The sequence below is a fragment of the Plectropomus leopardus genome, chromosome 4 (assembly GCF_026936395.1).
Source record: "Plectropomus leopardus strain MGB_pleo_1.0 chromosome 4, ASM2693639v1, whole genome shotgun sequence".
Classification (NCBI taxonomy): Eukaryota; Metazoa; Chordata; class Actinopteri; order Perciformes; family Serranidae; genus Plectropomus; species Plectropomus leopardus.
Window position 1 is genome coordinate 26548227 of NC_142179.1, and position 23359 is coordinate 26571585.

Here is a 23359-nt window from a genome sequence, read left to right on the forward strand (position 1 = left end):
CAGCGGAATATAGATATTATATAGCACGGTATACTTACTGGAGTTGCTAAAAATTAGAAAGATTGATTTACTTATCATTTTTAAAATTGTAACACCTTTACAAAATTATGTAAATATAAATAAAGTTTACAATTACATATAAAATAAACTTAAATTAAGATTAATAGTTATATTTACTTAAATTTTTAAGGCAATGGGTTTGCTAGATTTTTAATGAAGTAAAATAAACTTCTCAGATTTTACAGTGTACTCTGGATTGTTTTGTATTTTATTGTATTCTTTTAACATTTCCTTACAAATGACACAAAACGCAACTGGCTTCTCTTAAAGCAGATATACTGTATATGTGCTTCGTTAAGATGTAATGTCTAGACCTAAGCCCTTAGAATATGATCATGGCATCCGTACAACATTCCTTGGATGGATCCATACTGTCCTACACACATTCAAGCAGATGGAGTCTGTGCCAAACAGCTCAGTGCTTAGACTGGGGAGTAGGCTACCCGGTTCCTCCTACTCCAAAAGCTTGCCAAGGATTTAAAATTAGACTGTGAAAAGATACACATTGTACTGTATGGTTTAGAGCTACGGCTGAGCATTACACCACCTTTCCATAACACGATCTTGAGGCAAACATTCAATATAAAGATAGGGAGAGAGGGGGCGAGTGTGTGTGTGTGTGTGTGTATGGTGGTGGTGGTGGTGGGGGGGGTCACAGTTGAAATTTCTGGAAAATTGTCAACACTGAGAAAGTGTTTCAAGGGACTTTAAAAACATGTGTCAGTAAGAGGCACAGATATTGATTGCCTATACCATGCACCACCTAATGATGATTATTTCCTGACTGCAGGCTCCCTCTAAGGCGTCACAGTGGTGGAAAATATCAGCTATAGTCAGCTGGTAGGTGCACCATATATACAGTGTTTTTTCTCCTTCAGAAAGAGTCTCCATCTGCTCAGTGTTTATTAAATGTTTTTAGCATTCCTTGCATGCAGTCTATTTTTATTTATTACTATGAGTACCACCAACACAAGTTATCTGTTATGTTTTGGGGTTAACTTTTGGGTATTTTGGGTGGACTGACCCTTTAAAGGAATGGTTTAATATTTTGGGGAATGCACTTGTTGGCGTCTTGACAAGAGTTAGATGAGAAAATCAATAAAACTCACATGTCTGTATTGTCAATGTATAGCTAGAGCTAGCAGCTATTAGACTGATTTAGCATAAAGACTGGATGTGTGTGTGTGGGGGGGATGGGTAGCTAGCCTGGCTTTGTTCAAAGGTAGCAGAATTACCCTGTTTAGACCACTTCAACGTGCTTTTCAACGGCTGTTGTTATGATCTAATCATAACAACAGCCACCAAGACGCATTTCTGATCCTTTTAGTCAAATCACTTGCTGAGGTCACATTTGATCACGTATGTTTTTGTCGCCTAAATGCTACCACCATCCTGATCCGTCCCCAACAAGGACAGCGCGATCAATGCAGAACATGACAGTTGTTGAGGTGGCAGTGTGCTTATGCTCTGTAATTTATCCATTTAATGTCGAGTTGAATAAAGTGCTTTGTGACGGTCCCTCGTTTTGCCCTATGGAAGGAGATGTGTTAATTTCTGCTGACAGTGATATCTCCAGCTGTGCTGACACAACTGTTGTTGTAAGTTGCAAGCATGCTACAGAGCAGCTAGCAAAAGTGTGGGCATGATAGCTCTGCACATGGCAGTAACAAGTGGTCAGCTGGAGATGCATGATAGGCACAGGTATGAATGGCAATGCGTCTCAGCTGTCCACTTGCGTTCGGATCACCAAGACGCATATTAATAGTAGGACTAAACAGGCTCAGTGAGATTAAACAAACCATGATAGGTGAATTAGTGAGCTTTTAGAGTTTGTTTTGTAATTTGGGTGAATTGACCCTTTAAAGATTCTGTTTCTTGAAGTTTAATCAACTCTACTTTCAGCTGAGTTACATTAACTGCAGTGTTAGAGCTACATTATTTTCAGGGACGTACTGGGACTGAATTTAAGGCAGTGACTTCAAGATGGAGTTTTTTGGCAGTAATTTTAACACTGGTACAGTTTTTGCAGTATGAGGAGAATCTGATGATGCTGAAGACCTTCCAGGCACATAAGGATGTCTTGCTGACACCTCCCTTCTCAGTTTGTATAACACATCAACACTGCACTGAATCAAAACAAGACCAAGCCAGGCAAGGCTATAGGCCATCGACAGTCTGCAGTGGCCTGGAGGTCATAGCAACTTTGGCCTTTCGACCACGGAAAATATTTGTCAATTTGGCACATTGAGTACCCATTTTATTTTCGTCTCCTATACACCTCCTTTTTGCTATTTTCACTAATTAAGTTAACCACAAAAACACTGACAGCTAGAAACTCTTCATGATGAAATAATTGCAACAAAAACAAGAATCAGTCCAAACTGGGAGAGGCCGCTCTTGTCCCCCCGCTACACTAGAGTAGATTGACCCAGTCTGACGGGCACTGTTCTGTTCTGTGCTCTCTGCGGCTTCAAGGTCCAGGCCCACGCCACAGCCGAGGACCATACGACTGACATCAGAAACTGAAAAACAAAATCTCTATGACCATCAGCCAGTTTGATTATTTTCAACTAAGACAAATAAAAAGTTTTTAATTTCTAAAAACTTTGATGAGGTCATCCCTACCTCTACTTTACATCACTCCTAATAAGCCCATGTGGAAATATCTCAAAATTATGTGAACAAAGGAGCGAAGTGTAAATGTCACTTGCTACTCAACACTTAGGAGCAAAGTAATTAAAGGAAAACATACACTATACACCTCAACAGAGGTGTGTACTTGAGTCACTTTATTTGGACTCAAGTCAGAGTTGAGTCACAAATTTGATGAACTCGACTGAATGGACTTGGCAAAAGTTTTAAAAAAGAAAAAAAAAGGATAGCACCTCAATTTGGACTTTCATACAGTGACTTGCGACTTGAGATCTTTTTGCCTTGAAAATACTTGATACCAATCCCCAAGCCCAAAATTAAATTATAGATTAAAAAGTTATTTCAACATTGTGCCACAAATCAATTTATTTCCCTTAATTTGCTCAATCAACTCACCTTAATATTTATAGTTAATGTTGACTTAAAAGCTTAAGTTAATAACAAACTTGTTTTAACAGTCAACTTGGGACTTGACCTAGAACTCGAGTGCAAGGACTTGAGACCCGCTTGTGATTTACAAAGCCATAACCTGGTCTCACCTCTGCACATCAGCCTCACCTCGTCTCATCTGGCATTCCTGTGCTTGCTGCCTATTATTTACCCAAAGGAACAATTTTGTATCAACGGTGAAGAGGAGCAAATGACTTGTGCCAAAATACCCAGAGGTCAAAGGTCATTTGATGAACAGAGTGAGATCAAGATGCATTAGTCGTGGAAGCCGCAGCTCAATGGCTGACAGGTTAAAGTTTGTCAGGAACGCAGGTGTCCATGAGTCAATGGAGCGAGGAGCAGCAGTACAGGTGAGGTCACATTCCCCTCCAACACAGGAAGCTCCACTGTTAACCGCCTGAGGTGAAAATATGAGTTGCAACGGAACAAAGCTACATGTGTGTGTCTTCATACCATCCAGTCTTTATGTTGTGTGTTATTTTATCAGTACACAAACTATTAACACCTCAAAAGTGAGAGTGATCTATTTTTAAAACTCAACACGCAACATGTGACTTAATGACTTTTGACACACCCAACATGCCTACAAAATAACTATCATGCCCGATAGAACAGTTTTGTTGCTTTGCCTCACATATAGGCACAAATAAACAACGCTCGACACGACCAAAACTGCCCCGTGGTGAACGAGCAGGCACGGCGCCACAGCTGCGTCCCACACAATCATGTTGACTAGAGGCCTTAAAGACAACATGTCTGTGTCAAAAAAATGACAAAGCAGTGTCATATATGGCTGCAAGCTGGAGTGAAGAGATTGGAGAATCATGGGCGATGTTAAAGTGACTTAAAACTGGATGGAGGAGAGAGGAAAAGAGAGACAGAGAGCAAAATGGAGAGAAGAGGTCAGTGGGAGACATAACAACCTCTGGCCCTGTCGCAAGAGTTTAGTCAGACAGCGGAGATCACACAGCGCGTTTAGGTTAGCTGGGTTTGGCACACTGCTTGTGCAGTTTACAGACACAACTATCCTGCAGTTTTTGCTCAAGGAAAGCTGGTGTTTTCAGAGAGGCTTAGATGAGAAGATGAATGGAGAGAGAAAGGGGGCCAGAAAGGATCTTGGGCCCAGAGGAGGAATGCAGAGAAAGGATGAGTCCTTTCTAAGAAGATGGGGGACGGCCAGAGCCGGGCGCAAAAGAAGATCCTGTTTGCTGTCCCTTGATACAGTATACACACTAAATAGTCTTTGCAGCAGATTTCAGAGACAGACCCTTGTCTTTGTTCGGCTAATAGGCAGACCACTCTAAATGGGCTGTTTTTCAACCCTCTGACACAAAGACACTTTTTCATGACTCCTCAGTGCCATCGTTTTCCTGCTCCTCTTCTTCAGATATCTGGAACAGAGCGCTCTCTGTGTCTTGATGTGTCGCTCCCACAGCACCGGAGCTCCGAGCAAACTCTCTCACACCGCTCCCCATTGCCAGGCTCACATACCTAGTAAAACTGCACTGCACAGCAGACACATGCCAGGAGTGAGTAACTACAGGGTCCCACAGAGTGAATATGTGAGCCATTAAATGACCAAAATGGTCAGTCATAATACCCAATGGCTGAAATCAACATTTTACTACAGCCCATTAAGTTTTTGCTCATAAAGATGGAATCAATAGTAGAAAATAATATCCCTATGACGGCCTTATACAGAGTTACAGAGCAGTTCCACGACTGAATCATCACTCAGTACAATCAGAATATACATTTTAATGAGGTATGTTGCCCTTTTCTAAGAAGGTCTGTACTTGTTGTCAGCTGCACTGTATACCCAGGAGTTGTTGTTACTTGACTGCTCCGAACCCTCAGGCTGTTTGGCACCTACTGGAGGTGAACTGAGTTCATTATCTAATAGCAATTTCCACTGGTGCTTCTCATTCCTGCATGCAAACAGTAAACAGACAAGCTCCCAACAAATACAAACACAGAAAAATACAAATTACTTACATCCATATTTTTTTTTTTTATCTCCACTAGTACTTTAACTAGTTATAGATCATTGCTGACAGATATATGAACTGCCAATCCATGTGGCTTTTGTCTTTGTTTCAATTTCAACTTGGGATTTGAGTGGATTTCATGGTCCCCAGAGTCATGCAGACTTGCCCCATGTATAATGAACGGTGTAAATATTCAGCAAAGGTAAAATCCATAAAACTCACAAAAAGTTACAAGGGATTTCCCTGACAGCAGTTTCCTCTTCAAAATTTTAGCTCAAGTTTACAATAACATTGCAGTTTTTCCGATGCTGTTCAGTGTGTTGTAAATGGGCCACTAGACCAGCACCTCCTAATGTGTGCTCATCTGTTTTTTCTGACCCTAACCCTTTAAAACCTGGTCCAACATCAGTTTTCTTGTACTGCGTTCAGACAACTTTCACAAGCTATTTGACCTTATGAAACCTGAGCAAATTTGGTTTGATTTCTTTCAATAACTTGATGAGAATTACCACACAAATAACATTTTCAGGTCATTTTCTTTAAACTTTTTATTAATTTCTAGCTCATCTGTGAGCCATGTCTTATTAAGTTGCTTATTGCCCCATGCTTTTGAGGTAAATCAAACTGGGAGCTGAATTATATGCAGAGGTCTCCTTCTTTCCAAAACAAACAGACCAGGTGAGTTCAACCAATAAAAACAAGAAATAAATTACGTTTCACATTTAAATATGTGTTTTTCTGACACTGCTTGTCGCACAGGGACTTCTAACTAGAGTGACTGATGTGAAAACTTGAATGGCCCTATGTAGAGCCAGAGTTAAGTTTGTCCGTTCTGGGCTATTGTAGAAATATGGGGGTGCAACATGGCATGACACCATGGAAGAGGGCCTGCTCCCTGCGTAGATATAAACAGCTGAAAACACAACTGAAAAAAAGGACTTTAAACTGCCTGATTGGGGAGAAAAAGGCTGACTGGATCACAGGACTTCTAGCTGGTGTGCACATTCAAACACAGAAGCCATTTAACCATTTATTGCAGGAGAATAAATGAAGGATGGATTACTTTTTTTGTACGAAAAGGCAAATATCAATACATTGCCAAGCATAACACAATAAAGAATAATAAACAAAAAAATGTTTTCGTTATCTTACACTCAATGCATCCACTTTCTAATAAGACGACCCAGAAACCTTCATTAGGGTCCTATTCATAGAAAACGCAAGTGAATACAAAGAAACAATATATACAGCCTTTTTCTCAGCTAAATCAAAATAATTTAATCTCCAAAATGATACATGATAATCTTTTGGAAAGTGGAATAGACACATTAAATAAGTATTAGCATGCAGACAATCATACAATTTAAACAATTAATCAGCTGAAACATTTTGACAGATTGGTACAAACGATTTACTGGTGTGGCAGCATGGTCGAGGACAAAAGGATCTGCACAACACACACTCAGCCCTTATATAACCTGCCCCCTCTATAAACTCCTCCTGTGTCCACAGATGAATCTCTCCACCCACTCATGAGGCCAGATGCATAATGATGTGTATGCACAAAAACCACGAGTATGCCTTTTTCCTCACATAAACTGGTATTTATAAAGGAGGAATGTGAGGTGAGAGTGTGCACACCTCATGCATTCTTCAGAGCAGGTGCACACAAAGTTTTAGCTGCGATGTCTGTGGGTCATATGATAAGAAGGAGATTAAACATAAGGTAAAAGACAGAAAACAATGCTTTAAGGTTGTCTGCCAACTTCATCGGTTGTTTTTTTTTGTTTTGTTTTGTTTTTGATTTTAACAGGTTACATTGCATTCTGTAAAATATCAATCAAAAGTGTATTTATATACTCAATTTTAAATCATTTATGAGTGATATATTACAGCATTATTTTTATTTACATTCATCTCCCTGTTAGTGATCGTTTAATTTTGTCCTGTGGAACATTTTGTAATTTCCACATGAGGGTTATGAATAAATCATTAATTGTCCCTTTGACAGTTCATAAAATGAGGATTGAGATTTCACTGTGACAATGATTTGCAGAAATTTGATAAATAAGTGCTACGGACACTGCAAACATCCTAAGCAGTGCATAATGATGGCTGCTCTGGCATTGCTGGAGAAACTCAGCGATGCAACACAGTTGGTGATATAGCATTTTTTTTACTGTATTTGTCACTGACAGGTGTAATGAATGGTGGAGGGTCACACGTCAACATGCAAACGGATGTTTAAGGGCATTTCTATGGTCATTTATGGTTAACTGTGTGGGTGCAGAAACAAGGCTTGTGCCCATATGTTTAGTGCCACAGTGATTGATATTCATAAAACAGATTTTTAAATCTGACAAAAGAATGCATATTTCTGCCTCTGTGCATTCAAGCTGTTGATTTATGTTTTATGCATCTGACCCCTGGTCTCACAAATACACATTCAAGCTTGACATTTTTCAACAACAACAATTCTTATTTTACGGTGATTATATGCTAAAGAAAAAATACTATATTATATTTATATTTATTTATATATTTATCATATAATATTCAATTTCTTCCAATATATCTTAATAAATCCTACACTTTAAATCTTTTTTTGCCCTTTAAAGACTGTGATATATTTTTTATTTTTAATATTATCACATTATATTTTATTTAGTTAATGTCAAATGAAGTCAAACAAACAAAAGGTTTGTATCCCTCTCTACGGCAGAGAAAACGAAAACAAAAACCAGACCTGCTGTTGTGACGACTGCAAAGATTTACTTTCAGTGTTGCTTTTTAACGCTTTGCTTCATAAAGTCTTTAACCATCAATGCGCTGTTTTCATGAGTGTGGCATCAAATGTCACATAGGCTGTCTGTAGACTTTGATGGATCAATCTCTCTCCCACCAGCCATCCCCAGGGCTTTCATCTGCTTATCTCTGACCACTGTCTGTCTGACTGACCGCCTCACTGCTCATTCACACTCGGAAGCTTCCGCACAGCCCTGCAGCGCTCACTCACTCAAAAAAAAACCCTCCACACATACCATACTCAATAACCGCAACCATTAGTGGAGGCGTGTTTGTAAGTGAAACATCTCCCCCTCCCCATCTTAACACTCTTTTTTGCGTGCAACTTATGTGGTATGCAGACATGTGCGTAAGCATAGCCTCGCTAAACTACTACTCACTTGGGCCTCTCTCAAGCCCATTCATGTCCTGGACTAGAGTCATACATGTATAAGCAATTTGTCATCCTCCTGCGGAAATTGGATAGATTCCATGCTCCCGGGCCTGCAGGGCACATAGGCACACATCCATTATTTGTGGCATCTTTATGACTTTAATCTGCACTTATCAAGTTGTAAGTTGTTTCATCTCTAATTTGTTTCCCTAAGTTTGTTCGCAACATCATCTTGTTTCTGCTCATGATCCACTTACTGACAACACACGGCTCACACACACACTTGCGCTCAATCTTCTCCTCTTTTATTAGAAGTTCTCATATAGGCTTATTTACATATCCTACCGAGGCATATTCTGAATGTGACTGCTGCTGGAGGCTTTCCCGCCCTCTCCAGAGGGTCTTTTCAGCCGCGGGGCTGCTGCAGTGATGGGATTAGGGGAGGCCTGGAGCGTGTCCACGTCTGGAGCCGAGCAGGACCGTGCTCCGACGACCCACCAACCTCAATGCTATTGTCCCGCTTCCCAGCGACCCACTCCAGGTGCCAGGCAATAGCGAAGATGCTCCAAACTTTCCCAGGAATGAGGCGGACTGACTAAAATAGTTCATTTAGCAGCACAACCTTTGCTGCCCCCCCCCCACACCACCCAACTCCTTCGCTTCTACCACCACAAACTCACTGAGAATCTGAAAAGGAGACTATCATCAAAATAAAGGAAGAGGGGATGTCTTTCTTGCTCTTTCTCCCTCTTCTCTTGCTCTCTTACTCACTCTTTTAAATCTAAATTCCCCTTTTTTGGGGGAGGGTGTGGGGGCCAGTGGGAGGACAGTTGTTTTGTCTCCCTCCATTGGCTGATTTACATCTCCACAGCTTCTCTATCAAAGTGGCCATTGTCAGTTCTGACCTATGAAAATTACAGAGGACACTGGGGGCCTTTCTCCTTTGACAGGCTATAGCTAGCACACACACACACACACACACACACACACACACACACACGAAGACATGAAAAAAAAAACACAAACAGTATAAACACACACCCACAAGATACACCCTCTGCTTTTTATTTATTCAGATTTTACACAGATGCTCAGCCAATCGCCCTCTTCTCCACTGTGCATGTCTTTCTAAACATCCAGAGAGGATAGAGAGGAGGGATGAAGGGAGAGGATGGAGGGAGGGGATGGAGGGAGGGAGAGGCGGGTCATCTAGGAATAAGGGAGAGGCATCCATTTGCACACCAATTGTTTTTCCTTCTCTCTGAGCCAGGGAGAAGAGAAAGACCACCTCTCTCCCTCTGAGACCACCGTCCCTCCCTCCTCCTCCTTCTCCTCCCTCCCTCCCTCCCTCCTCTGTGAAAACAGCGTGAATGGAGAGCCACATTCACTAGCAATGAATGGGATGGGGTGGAAATGGGTAGGGGGTCATTCTGACCACCGCAGCCCTCCAATGCCAGCGCCACATGTGCAGCATATTAACATATGAAGCCTTGTCACTGCTGTGTCCACCCTCCCAACTGACCTCATTCACACACAAACACACGCAAACACACACACACACACACACACACGGAGCCTTTGGGTCAGGTGCGATGCTATTTTATCACCCGAAATCTCTGAGCGGCTTAGAGTGATTGTGCACCAACAGCAGGGTGAACTTTTGGGCAACAAGAGTGGCAGAGGGTGAGTGGGGCCAGTGGCAGACAAGCGGGAGTCATGCCAAAAATGTAGATTTAAAAAAACAGAATGAGCCCCACAATAGCAATAAAAGGCAAAGCTTCCACCACCGGAATTAAAAGAGGAACCGCGCAGCAATCTGCAAATCCGAAAACCATTGAACTGTAGTTAAGCAAATTGGAAAAACAAGTGCAAAAAATGTGAGAAGAGGGCCAAAGAAAACGTACCTTGGGCCCTCGCTGCACAGGGACCTTTTTTAGACTGCCTTTCCTGTTAGACTTTCCCTCATCGAGACAGTGCGTCACACGCGGGGAGTCTGCAAGCCCAACACATGTTAACCCTTTGCAAGCTAAACAGCAGCCTTTTCCTGAATAGTGCTCCACAGGGCCTGTTCGCACACTGTCTGCCGGGTCCGGTTTGTTTGGACTGAGCCTCTTACTACTCCACCATGCTCCACTCAGGCTGTAATCTATTTTACAGCGCAGAGGATTTAATGATCATATTACAGCTTCTACCTCTCAGGAGTGCTTGTCTACTATTAAAAAAAAAAAAAAAAAACAAGTTTGGTTTGCGGCCAACTGGCCCATGTTGAGTCGTTGCAGCCTTAAACAGTTGCACAGTAATATCATAATGTGAAAAAAGCAAGCAACTCTCACCTTTGTGCGTACTGCCTGCATGTTGTGCGTGTGTGTGTGTACTGGTAGGGGGCTAGTTATTAATCACTGCCTGAGAGCTGACATCAGGCAGCCAGTAAACGTTAATTAGGACCACCCAATGGCCAGGCCAGTGTCATTAGCTAATTGAGTTTGTTTATGTGTTTGTGTTTGCGGGGACCGAGAGAAAAAGAAAAAGAAAAAAAACAGTGTGTGGAAAAAGGAAGTTGGGAGGCAGAGGGGGGAGGAAGGCGGGAGGGAGAGATGTGGGCTTGTCTCATCCAGTGCCCTGTTGTGGTGACATGTCCTTCAGCTCCATCCATAGGGAGAAAGAGACGGAGAGAGGGATGGAGAGGGAGAGAGGATAGAAATACAGCACCCCCTCACCACTCGGTCTCAGGAACCTGAGGCCTCAGCCACGGCCGGAAACTTTCTCCACAGGCAAACTATGGAAAGAAAGACATGCTTTCCCTCCGCTTTCTCTGATTTTTTTTTCAGATATATTGTGCTCTGTTCCTCCACAACCGCTGATTTCCACAAGCATGCATCTTTTTGGAAATCAAATACATTCAAACATGCATACAGTTAACGCACATATACACATATGTGAGCTCATGTTCCCTCCAGTCTCTCCCTGGTGTGTGTTTCACACACCACCTCTGCTGCCTCCCCGGGGTGTCTAGAATGATGCTGTGTGTAGAGAGCAACTATGCCTCAGCGCTGCATGGTCTCAGACGGCCTGGTGTGGCTGGCTGTGGTTACGCCTGTTGAGTCCGCCTGACCACCACATGATGAATCACATCCTCGCTCCGTCCAAAACGACACACACTCACACACACACACACACACACACACACACACGGGCTGACCCACCACCAGTTCTCTCAGCACAGTGCGGTCCAGGCAAGTGAAACAACTGTCCTCTTCCCTTGTCGTGCATGGAGATTAATTTTAACAAGCCAACAGAGCCCCGAACGGCAGCACAGAGAGTAGGAAAAGCAGCAAATCCACCAAGGAGCAAAGGGGAGGAGGGAGAAGCTGAGCCGCAGCCCTCTGCTGTCAGGGTCTCTCTTCTTCTCTCGCTGTGATTTGTGCCCTTGGCCAGGTCCGATTCATGTCCCACAGATAGCTCAGCTCATGCCCCAGTAGGCTTGTTAGAGCAGTTGAATGAACGCCTACATGTAAGGATTTCGCCCAAAAGCTAGGACAAAAACAACAACAAGAAAGCAAATCCAGGCGGACAGACGACAAAGTGAGACATTGCCCAGTTTGTTTTGTAACTTTCTGCCACTGCTTTTTATAGGCAGCACAGCGGTCATTGAGATCATTGTTGTCTGCTGGTAAAACACTTCCAATTTCAATTACAGTTTGTGATACAAAAGAGAAAGAAAGTCTATTTGAGGAAAGCATCAAATGTGCTTGTTCCATTTTTTCCTCTCTGTTAACATCAAACACAAAACAACAAACTCACTCACAACTTACAAAACTGCAAACTGCATTTGCGTATTACCCACTTCTGCTAGCATGTGTTTGTATATGTCCATGTGTTTTACAGCAAATCTTACAGGAGCAGTGTGTAGGATTAAGTGACATATGATGGTGAGGACTGCAGATGTCAACCAGCTGAAACTTCTCCCATGTGCCAAGCATGAACTCCGGATTAGAATTCCTTCAGTGTCCATTGTTGAATTGGTTTTTACCAGGACCAGAATTATGCACAGAGGTCCTTTCCTCTCTAAGACAAAAAAAAAAAAAGAACCACTTTCACATTACAAATAAGTGCTTCTCTGGCACTATTCAACTCATCGCAGAGTGGCTGCTGGCCCAGCACCTGCTATTGTGTGCTTACGTTAATTTTCTGATAACTTAAGATTGAGACTTTCAGGAGGGTTTTACCAGGGGCAGATTACCTACAGAGGGCTCTTCCTCTCCAAAACAGACCAGGTGATTTAAACTGGTAAAAACTCAGATTTCACCCATGCTTTATATCGCTTAAAAAAGCTGTTTTTTCAGATGCTGTTCAGCTTGTCACTGAGGGGCTGCTAACTAAGGTGTCCAATACAAAATGTAACGGCCAAATCTAAAGCCAGTTTTTTGGGTTGTCCATTCTGGGCTACTGTAAAATATGGCGGTGTGACATGGTGTCCGTGGACAGACTCACCCCCGATGTAGATGTAAACTGATCAGGTAACGTAATGAAAACAGGACAATCTTGATCTTCAGGTGTTTATAAACTCAAGAAAACCTACTAATTATATTATGCTTCATTTCTGCCAATATAGCTGCCCAAATCCAACGCACAAGGCCTTAAGTACAAAATCTGGGTCAAATGTTTTTTGTCAAACAAAATCTTGAAAGAGTAAAATTTGGCAAACTGATATCCAAGTAAGGGACCCTTTCCCAAACTCCACACTTGGATATAAAACATCAGCACAAGTTGTTTTTGGAAATCAGTGTCATCTAACCCACTAATCCAATGAGGTGCAGAGACTCATTTCTTGTTCACGCTCAAGTAATCATGGATTTTATTTTGAAAGTCAGTTTCATTCATTCTTTTAGTTCCTGTGCGTGGCACGACTGCGCTCCACACCCAGATATTCTTCATGTGGAAGAATTTCAGAAATATTTCTGAACATAAAGTGAAATCAAATCTAATCTAATCATTAACAAATTATATTTTACAATATTCTTCTTTTTCCCACATCAGTCATTTTCCAGCATTACAGTACACACATAGTGGGTAAAATTACAGTACAGCACCTTAGCCAGTAAAACTATCCCAGTTAAGACACATTCAATGCTGACACCTGTGCATGTGTGTAAATTATTTTCTGATTGTGCAGCTTTGTGCGTCCCATTTCAGTTTGTCTGACAGAAAGCTGCCTCTAACTGTGTTCACCACACTATTTGGTGTTTTCTCTAACTACTAATAGACCACCGGGGATTCTGCTTAGCCAATCACCTGCAAGCACTCCTGAGTGGAGAACAGCATTCTTCCAGTGAGTAGGGTGAAGGGTATAGAAGGGGTAAAAACAAAAACAATGGGAAAAGAATGAGAAAATCACCCATCGGAGAGGTAGATTCCTGTTACCATGGCACCTTGGTAGGTTAAAGACCATAGAGCTCTGAGCTAACCTGCCTCCACCCCCACCTTCCCTCCCCTCCAGCACACCTTTTACATGCCCTGGAGGAGCGTTGGAGCGCTCGGTGGAGCACATCCATGAGAGATGCTCCACAGCGAGGCAGGGGTGGAGAGACACTTCCAGCTGGATGCTGGGATCCAGGGAAGAAGTTCTAAAATTAGCCCCAGCATGGGGTGCAGGAACAGGGGAGCGGGGGCAGGGCTGAGGGAGGGAGCGTGGAAGACGAGTAAAGAGAATGAGGGTGGGAGACTTGTGGAGGAGAGGGAATGCTGGGAGGCTGAGGGGGGCGGAGAGGGTGGTGACAGCACACATCTACTGAGACGCCTCTCTGCACATTCACTAGGCTGTGGCAAATTAAATGTCTGAACTAGCACTTCATAAATATACAGGCATATACACACCTCTCCACACACAATTATGCATGTTCATAACACCGGCTCTCACACATCCGCACATTTACTTCCACTCATGAGCGGTACACACATTTATAGTGTGCACACACACACACACACGGGCAAAGCGCACAAATACCACATCATTAAATGATTTGCTCATTGTGAGATCACTGGGTGGCTATGCTGGGGCTTAAGCTCCGTGAATGGTGCAGTGTCAATGGGCATCTGTGTCCCCGTGTCCCACTTAGTCCCCTGCCGAGGACTCCAACCTGCTGCTCAGTGTGGGAGAGCAGAGGGCAGATGGGTAGAGTCCGATTATAGAGTTGTCTGACCTCTCTCACAGGCAGCTCACTGTGCTCTATGCCCAGGGCCAGCACAGAAAGAGTGTTTGTTGTTGGTATTAGGAGCTAAACGGCTTAACGGTTAGCAGACGTGCTTCTCGAGGGTCGAGCACATAGTTTTGACTTGCTGCCAGGGCTCTGAGATCCAAGGCAATTCGGCTAAAAGGCAGAAAGGAAAAGGAGACTGAGAAGGACTTAACTATTATTAAGAGGCACAGGTGTGCGTAAATTGAATGCAGTGCTTCAGCAATGGAGGAGATAAACTTTTACCATTATATTAATTTAACTAAGTCACCTGCATACTATCTTTGCTTGCAATTTTGTTATGACCAAGTGTCCAGTAGCCCAATACAACCTTTTAACACCTGTGTATCATTGCATCAATACAATACTACAACATTCTGTCAAACACAGGTGAGAGTACGTCACACATGTGCAAGTCACAAGCAAGTCCCAAGTTACAGAGTGCACCACTTTAAGGTACGTTCTAACCAAGTTTCTTTTCCTACAACTAACCAAAGTAACTTTACTTGCCTCAACCTCACCTCCATAACTCTTCGGTTAAGAAGTAACATCATTTGTGTGGCACTAATTTGTAGGATATCATACAGACTGTTTTGTGCATTTTTGTGGTTTATCATATTCCATTGTATGAGGGTATGGTACTATAAGTCAAGCAAGACAAGTCAAGTAGCCCAATTGTTCAGGTCATGCAAGTCACAAGTCAAGTTATAAGAAATTCTGATGATCTGGTCAAATGTTATCTTTTCGCTAGCCCTCTGGCTGCTGCAGACCTTGCATACCCTCTCACCAACATTATTGAAAAAATAACTTGACTGCAAATTTTATTACTTTTCAAATAGGCGGCTCTGCTGGTCTGCCACTGCCTCATAGGTTGTAGGCATTAAACTAGAAATCACCCGATAAAGGACCCCTGTAATGAGTCCAAAAACCTCGAAATGGATTAGCATTTCAGCACCTCTGGTTCCCTCGCCTCAAAGTCAGTGGGTTTTTTAAATGGTTCGCTGGTTAGATATCTCAAATAAGGTCTGTGGTTAACACAAGCTGCGGAGACTTCATGCTTCATGTTAGTTGTACAACATGAAATACACCAGTAAATATCCCACTTGTGAACTTTGAAGATTTCATGTGTCTTAAAAAAAAAGGTGGTTGATAAAAAGTGGCTAAAAGGAGACCATCGAACGTCATTACACTAAGCCACGGCGAACACGACTTTACAGCCTCAAAGCAGTGGCGATGTGACCGTAATTTGTTTGTTTATAGCCTACATGTGGGCCTCATAAATAAAATCATAAAAGTGGTTCACTTGTGCTGAACAAAATGTGTAGTATCATAAATGTTTATATACCACAGAATACCACAGAGCTTATTTTCTGCAATGATCCTAAATCCCATGTAAAAATCTCGTAGGCTTTTTAACGAGGGAACCGGGGGAAGCTAACTTCCTGGTTAGCCTACAGAAAAGCATCTTCTGTGAACTTTATTATGCTTCAAAAACAAAACTTAACTTCTCAAAACTTACAAAAAATGCAGATATTTTATTTTAAAAAAGGTCAAGTTCTTTCTCAAGTTTTAGTTAAGTCTCAAGTCATGAATACTGAGTCAACAGCAAGTCGAGTCTTTTATTGATGTTATTCAAGCAAGTGCCTCAAATTTGCAACTCTAGTCTGACTTGAGTTCAGTCATACGACTGGAGTCTCCCACTTCTGCTATAAACATGTCTGTAAAATAGTACAGTGACCACTTTTTCTGCCAAACTGAGGGACCCCTCTAGCCCACGTGTCACTCAATCCACTGGCTTCCTGTTTGGGGCTCTCCACTTCCTGTCTGAGTTTGATGTCTCAACAGAGACAGCACACTGCACATCAGAGTCAGTTTCTGATGTTGACAGAAAGTAGCAAATACATGTCAACATTTCCTTCAGCTGAGCTTTCAGTCACATGCGTGCTGCCAGTGGTTGTGTGTGTTTATTAATGTAAGTGATGTACATGGATAGAATGTGCCTGAAGCACACAAAACTGACGGCTTCTGTTATTTCTGTGGATTTCGCTACAATTAAGTCTATGTACAAACCACGGCTAACATAAGCACACAAACTAAAAAGTAAACTGCACTCAGATTAAGTTGAAGTACTGCTAACAGACTGTGTCAACTGTGAGCGCAGGCCGAGATGAAAAGGGCTACAGTAATCCCCTCTAGCCCGTTGATTTCCCTAATCTCCTCCTTTTGTTGTTGCTGGAGCCCAGAGGAGGGTGTGACAGGGGTCAGGGGTGAAAGTTAAGAGCCTAGATGGATGGAGGAGGAGGGGAAAGATGAGGTTTCATGCCCTGAGAAGACTCCGTGCCTTTGGCTGAAACCACTATTTCCCCTGCAGCACTGCCTCCCCCACGAAAAGGCAAGAGATAAGAGCAAAGGAGGAGGGCCCTTTTGGAAACACAAACAGGTTACTGACTCACAAGGGTCAAGGGTCAGTGGGAGAACTTCCAGCAGTGAACACCTATCTCTATTGTACATCTCATCACAGATAGTCGCATATGCATGCACATACATGTCCTCTGAGTAAAGTGGGCTTATACTTTGGCTTTTGAGGAGGTCTACAGAGAGCAGAAATGTTCCTTTACAGATGAATTCCTTGTATTGGATGTTTTCTGTTTTTCTGCCACACTAGTTTCAAACTTGTTTTGACAACAGCGAGGCAGCATAGTCGGAATACTAGAATGAATGCGTTAATTGGTGTATTACATGATAGAAATATCTCCTGAATGTAGACAAACAGGAAAAGTTTAGACAAAAGACAACTCAAGGTGAAAGACAGAGAGAATGACGTCCTGGCTCACGCATCTGCAACAATGCCCACACTCTTCTCAGCCTACGCCATTTTGACAGAGGTGCGAAGGTCCCACCCTCCAGCCAAATACCTTTGGGATTATTACCACGCAGCCTGAAACACGCCGGGCCAAACGACCTACCCACAATCTGGGTAAAAACAACATCCGAGCCGTGGCGCTGGAGAAATCCCCGGCCTTTATGTGAGAGGTGACTGGAGGAGATGAGGTTGCACTAGCATGTCTTCTCCTCTGTGACCCCGGGGGTTGATAGGTTGAGAACAGTGGCTCGCATTGTTTGCCTGTACTGCCCCCCCTCTCCCCTCCACTCCTCCACCCTGCCTTCTCTTCACCCTGTACCCCACCCAGCTGAAGATCGAGTTAACTCTTGCCTGCGGTCACTCCACCTCGCAGGAACTCAATCCTGCTCCACTCTGTGTTTCTCTCCTGGGTCGGCCGGCGAGAGGTTAAAGCTTCAGCCCTCTTTTCTCTTATGATTCATTACCACCAGAGCCCGGTGGAGGATGAATAAAGGCCCTAACAGAGAGCTGCTGCACCACTGCAGGCAGATATCAATCAGCCAGTGTGCTGATATTGTGCGCTTTGAGCTTTTGTATTCCTCTGAGAATTAATGTGCAAATGTATTCCTTGGGCATTGTATAATTATCAGTTTGTGTGTCAAATGCTTCAGAGTTTGTGATAATTCGCACGCACTTGCACACGTGCAACGTACAAAGTGTGTGTTACAGTATATGTGTACTGAGGGAAGAGCTTCCTTTGTCTTGTTCCCAATGCTAAGGGGCAGAGCAGGGGAGCAGGGCTGGGCCAGCAACTCATAAATCACAGGAGAGGATAGAGAGTAACAGCTCAAATTAAGATAAAACCCCCTTAATTATCAGCTAAACAGCCTGGTGTCCCCTCTCTCCCTGGGCTATCTGTCACCCAGCAAGCAGGCCCAGTCACCAGGGGACAGGCTTTACTGCTCCTCACACACAGAGTGGAGCTGCTGACACACACACATGCAACACACACTATCTCAATCCTCTCTTTCAATGGCATAAAATCTTTTCTCCATTTCACACGCACATAAAATGGCCATCCCAAACTTCAGGTCCACACGCATCATCATCCCACATGTGGCTGCCAATCAAATTAACTTGTAACACATCACTTTTTGTTTGCATCTGTAACCCCCCCTCTACACACACACACACACACACACACACACACACTAACTCTCCTCCCCCTTTTCTCTCTTTGCTTATTCACCGCGCCAATTATCATTACCCTAATGACTTCTCAATGGCCCTCAGTCCTCTCCCTCTTCAAAGGCTATCTCTACCATGTCGTCCTCCTCTCTCTCAATTTGTGGCCCAATGAGATGTCCTGACATTTTTGTGTGCTTGCAGTGACACCCACACAAACGCACACACACGTGCAGCTCCTCTCCCTTTCCCTGGAGGTGCATTGTGAGGTGGGAAAGTTTGGAGGTCTGGGTCTACTCGAAGCTGGAGAGTGTGGTTGAAGCATACTGAGGCAATGTGTGTGAGTGTGTGTGTGTGTGTGTGTGTGTCACTGCACATATTTAAAGACTAGGCGAGAAAGAAAGGAGAAGAGAGAGAAGGTGGAGAAAAAAAAGAGACCAAAGAACTCTATTTTGGCATTGGTGGTGTTTGAGTGTTCTTTTTTTCACCAACTCTTCTTCGTTTTTTTTCCCCTTTCAGTTCTCTTGGAGGCAGTGTATTGATTTTATATTAGGCCTGAGCTACCATCTGGCTGCTTTTCATTCCTCTGTTTTTATAAAGCAAGGGGAACAGAGAGAGAGAGAGAGAGAGAGATCGAAAGAGACCGGGCTCAAAATTCATTATGCGTTAAATAAAGACAGTGAGAGAAAGCGGCGCATACAGAGTAGTGTGTGTATGTGTGCGCTTTGCCATGTAAGTTTATGTTTGCAAGCATTATCTGTGTGTTATGTGTTGTGTTCATGCATGTGAGTTAAGAAGGATTGGTGGGCAAACAGGCAGCTGAGCGAACCCACAAAGTACAAAGAGTTCAATTTGACAGCGGGTCCCTGCATTTCCACAGAGGGATCTCTTCATACACACATGCTCCCACCCCCACAAGTCCCCTCATCCTTTCCCTCATGGTTGTCCCCGATCTACAAAAAAAGAGAAAAAAGAAAACAGATAGTCCCCAGGAGAAAAATCTCAGCCCCCAAGAGCCACAAATCTTCATCTCTCTCCATCTTCCCTTCCTCTTTTCCCTCCCCATCCCTTAGGAGCTAGGTAAGCAAGCACACCGCCCTTTCTCATTCCCTCCTATCATCCATTGATTTGTTCCATCAACGTGTGATCGTCTGATGACAAATATTTAACATCCGGCCACAGTATTGATCTGAATACTCGGAGTGAAAAGGGGATTGTGGGTGTGTGTTTCCCTCACGAGGTCAGGCTCGTGTTTGCCCTCAGTCTGGGGAGCATGCTGCAAAAATGCCTGCATTGTTTCCATGTCTTCATTGTAAAGCCTTGCTTTGCAGACTGGCTGCAAAAATTATCAGAAGCTTTGAAGTATACCCTGATTTGAAAATTTCTATTTTACATGTTAACAGGGTACCAAGAAGGTGATTATCCTTTGTCTCAGTTATCTCAGGCTTTCTATTTCAAATTCTGAGTGTGTTCACAGAAAACGAGAAAATGACGCGCTGAACGTGTCATGTGATCATGTGCTGCCTACTTCCGCCTTTGAAGAATATTAAAATGAATTACAGCACAAAGCAACACTGTTGCCTCAGTTAAGGCAAGAACTGACAGAAAATGACACATAGTGAAGTTAATATAAGCGTTCTATTTAAGCTATTATATCACTCCGTTATTTCTAACGTGACAGCTGCATATTCAGAAAGATGTAAAAACTAGAATCAAGAACTATATTTAGGTCCGACACGGTTCCATAATGAAGGAGCATGTAAATCACTTTAGTTCTTGGACTAATCAAAGTGAAATGATTTCAGGGCTTGAATAATATTTGTGATAAATACCACTAATCTATCAGCTGTAATATAATAGCAATGTAAAACTAAGCTTATAAACATAATAAATGGTAGTGATATGGTATAATTGTAATTGCATTTAATGTGAAATGATCATCATCCTGTTTAAAAATATATAGTGACCTATTAATGTACAATGCAATCTGTGATTTTTAAAGATGCGCCTTGCAGAGTCACTGTGGACAAACTGAGCAGAAAACACCACACACACATTTAGTGAGTTCAGTTCAGTGAGAGTCACAAATGAGTAGAGTAAACAATGTTCTCAGATTTTCTGCATCACTGATAAACTGTAGGTTGCTGTGTAGTAAAAAAAAACAACAACAACAACAACAAAAACGCATTGCTAAGCATATAGCGATACTGTAAGCCTAAATGCAGGGCCTCCTTAGGTGGCATTTGTGTAACACTATGGCTCAACAAGCTGTATAAAGTGTGCTTGTAACGTTTTCTCTTAGCTGACAATTTGTATGGCTCACATGCTGACACTGATTATAGTGATGCTCCTCAAAACAGCTCTGAAAGATGCTTTTCAGCAGATTTCAAGCTGAAACTCAGAACATAACCTGCACACACCGAGTTAAGTTTACCAAATAAGTTACCATGGTGATCTGAGCCAGGTAGTACCGGAAACCCTTGTTTTAAACTCAACATACAGAGTACACCCCTCTGGAAAGCCTGCAGTAAAGTTAAAGATCTGAGTTGGAAATGCACACAAAATTAATGACAATTAAAATTCAACAATAAAGGCGTTAAAATTAACAGCTGATTGGCTCATCTGTCACTTTCGCATCAAATATTTGTTGTCATATTTGAAGGGTGGGTGCTTTGACTGTGACAAAAGCCCCTTTTACACCAACTATTAAACCTACCAAATGTGAAAGGTAATGTTGCAGCTTCTAAATAAGCTTGAAATAGCCACCCACAGGCGCCATGACAGATACCACCAACCTGCTGTATTTGGTTGTACTCACTGTTTTGCTTGCTGATCGAGGGTGCTTCAGGTGTCAAATGATTTGCAGATGTGTGGAGAGTTGCTGGATGAAGCTAAATTGATTTGTCAGACTGTCGCATCAAAAAGATATAAAAAAAAACATTCCCCCGAAATAATCAGGCTTTTATGAAAACAAAGTTCAAATCAATGGGGCGATAAACACATTTATCAAACAATCAAACAAAGATTTAAACAAACACACAGCAGTTGAAGACTGTATCCTCTTGGCATCTTTCCTTGTTGACGAATTTAGCACAGCTGTCTTGAATGAGAGGATCCTGTGATGCCAGGCCAGGCGGTGCGTTCAGGTGACTCCAAAAAATGGGAAAATATAAAGGCTTGATAGAAATGGCTCTACATGTGTATTTGGCGTAATAATTTACTACAGAAATGCTCTGTGCAATTATTCAAATGTGCAATATTCTTTTACCTCTTGAATGCGGGCTACATTTGACATTTTACACACATTGCATTTATTCTTATTGTTTTTCTTACTCATTGTACATTGTAGCACTGCACACATAGTTTATATTTCTAACTTCTGTCTAGCATCACTCTGTAGCTTTATTTGCAGTGGCCCTAGACTTTAAACTCTGTGTTAAAAGGGCTAGAAACTAATCATTATTGACCAAGACTTCATGAAAGACATAAAAGCAAAACATGCTGAATCATTCATGGCTGTGTTGAATTTTCTAAGCCCCCCACCATGCGGATGCTGATGCTGAGCAAACTGTCAGTGAGTGCTGCTGTGGGGGTACTCACAGCCCGCGCTGAGATCCAGGACTGCTCTGTGATTAATGGTAGGGGACGCGCCCCACTAATTGTGGTTCCTGACACAGGCACACGTCCCCAGACAAAGCAGGACAGGGCTAGAGCAGGGTGCCATGCTCAATCACCTTCCAGCAGAAAGCCTGAGTGGTGCTCTGGGGGGTTCGGGAGGAAAGAGAGGTCATGGGATATCTGGTGATGACAGTAGAGGAGAGAGAAGAGTGTATCTAACCAACTGTGGGAAGCATAGGGGGTGTTGGAGGTTTGGCCATACGGCTGGGACGAGGATTTAGAGACAAACAGGGGAGAAAGAGTAACAGAAACTAGAGAGGTAGACCGCGTCCTGACATGGAAGGGAAAGATTTACTAGGCCTTACTTTATCCTTACTGGATTATCCTCATTGGATTTGAATTTAAGTCTGCTTCTGGTCTGTGTAACTACATGCACCTGTTGCAGCAATATCGAATCATTACAACCGTATTATTTTATTGCATACTGTCGGGTTTTGGAAGTATTTAAAAGTATAAAGTATCAGGAATTTACCCCAACACAAATGAAAAGTATGTTATTCCACTCTGCTGCACCACATGCAGGTCTCAGATCCATTAAACTCTCAGGGGTCAGTGTTTTTAATACACTTAAACTCTACAATTTTACGACATGGGTAAACATTTTACTCGACTGACCCATGGACTCTGTAAAGGCAGAATAAATGGCCCCATAATGCAAATGCTTTGTGCGTCTCTTCCACCTGCCGGCATCTTTTGAGAGGACAGATGGAAGTCATGAATTGGCTGCAGCGAGGGACCCCAGACACTCTGCTCTATCAAGAAATCCCTTTATAGGGGGAGGGAGGCAGACTGTTTTCATATTGTGTCTATCGGCAAAAAAGGCACTACAATGGGATAGTGCTGATAAAAGGCAAGCCCACAGTTCTGCTAACATTACTTCACCAACTTTAGACTGATGACAGGATCATTTTGAACACTTTGCACAGTCAATGGCTATACTGTAAATTTATATTCATATGTCTGTGCTTGTGTGGATTTAAGTTTTTGCAAGCGTTTGTGCATATGCATGTTTGTGTTTGCACTCGTGAACATTTCCTAATAATACCTTCGCAGCCCTATCGTCCTGGGTTCAAGTCATTCAGCCAGAGCCCCC

The 23359-nt window shown here is 42.7% G+C and overlaps 1 long non-coding RNA gene across 2 annotated transcripts in view; it reads right to left on the bottom strand.

Moving 5' to 3' along the window:
• Window positions 1–21676, bottom strand: part of LOC148189789 (uncharacterized) — a 278012-nt gene extending 256336 nt beyond the window's left edge. For both annotated transcript variants that reach the window (XR_015776325.1, XR_015776326.1), the window contains exon 1: window positions 21407–21676. This is a non-coding gene — a long non-coding RNA (uncharacterized LOC148189789). The remainder of the gene's footprint in view (window positions 1–21406) is intronic.
• Between the last annotated feature and the right edge of the window lie 1683 nt (window positions 21677–23359).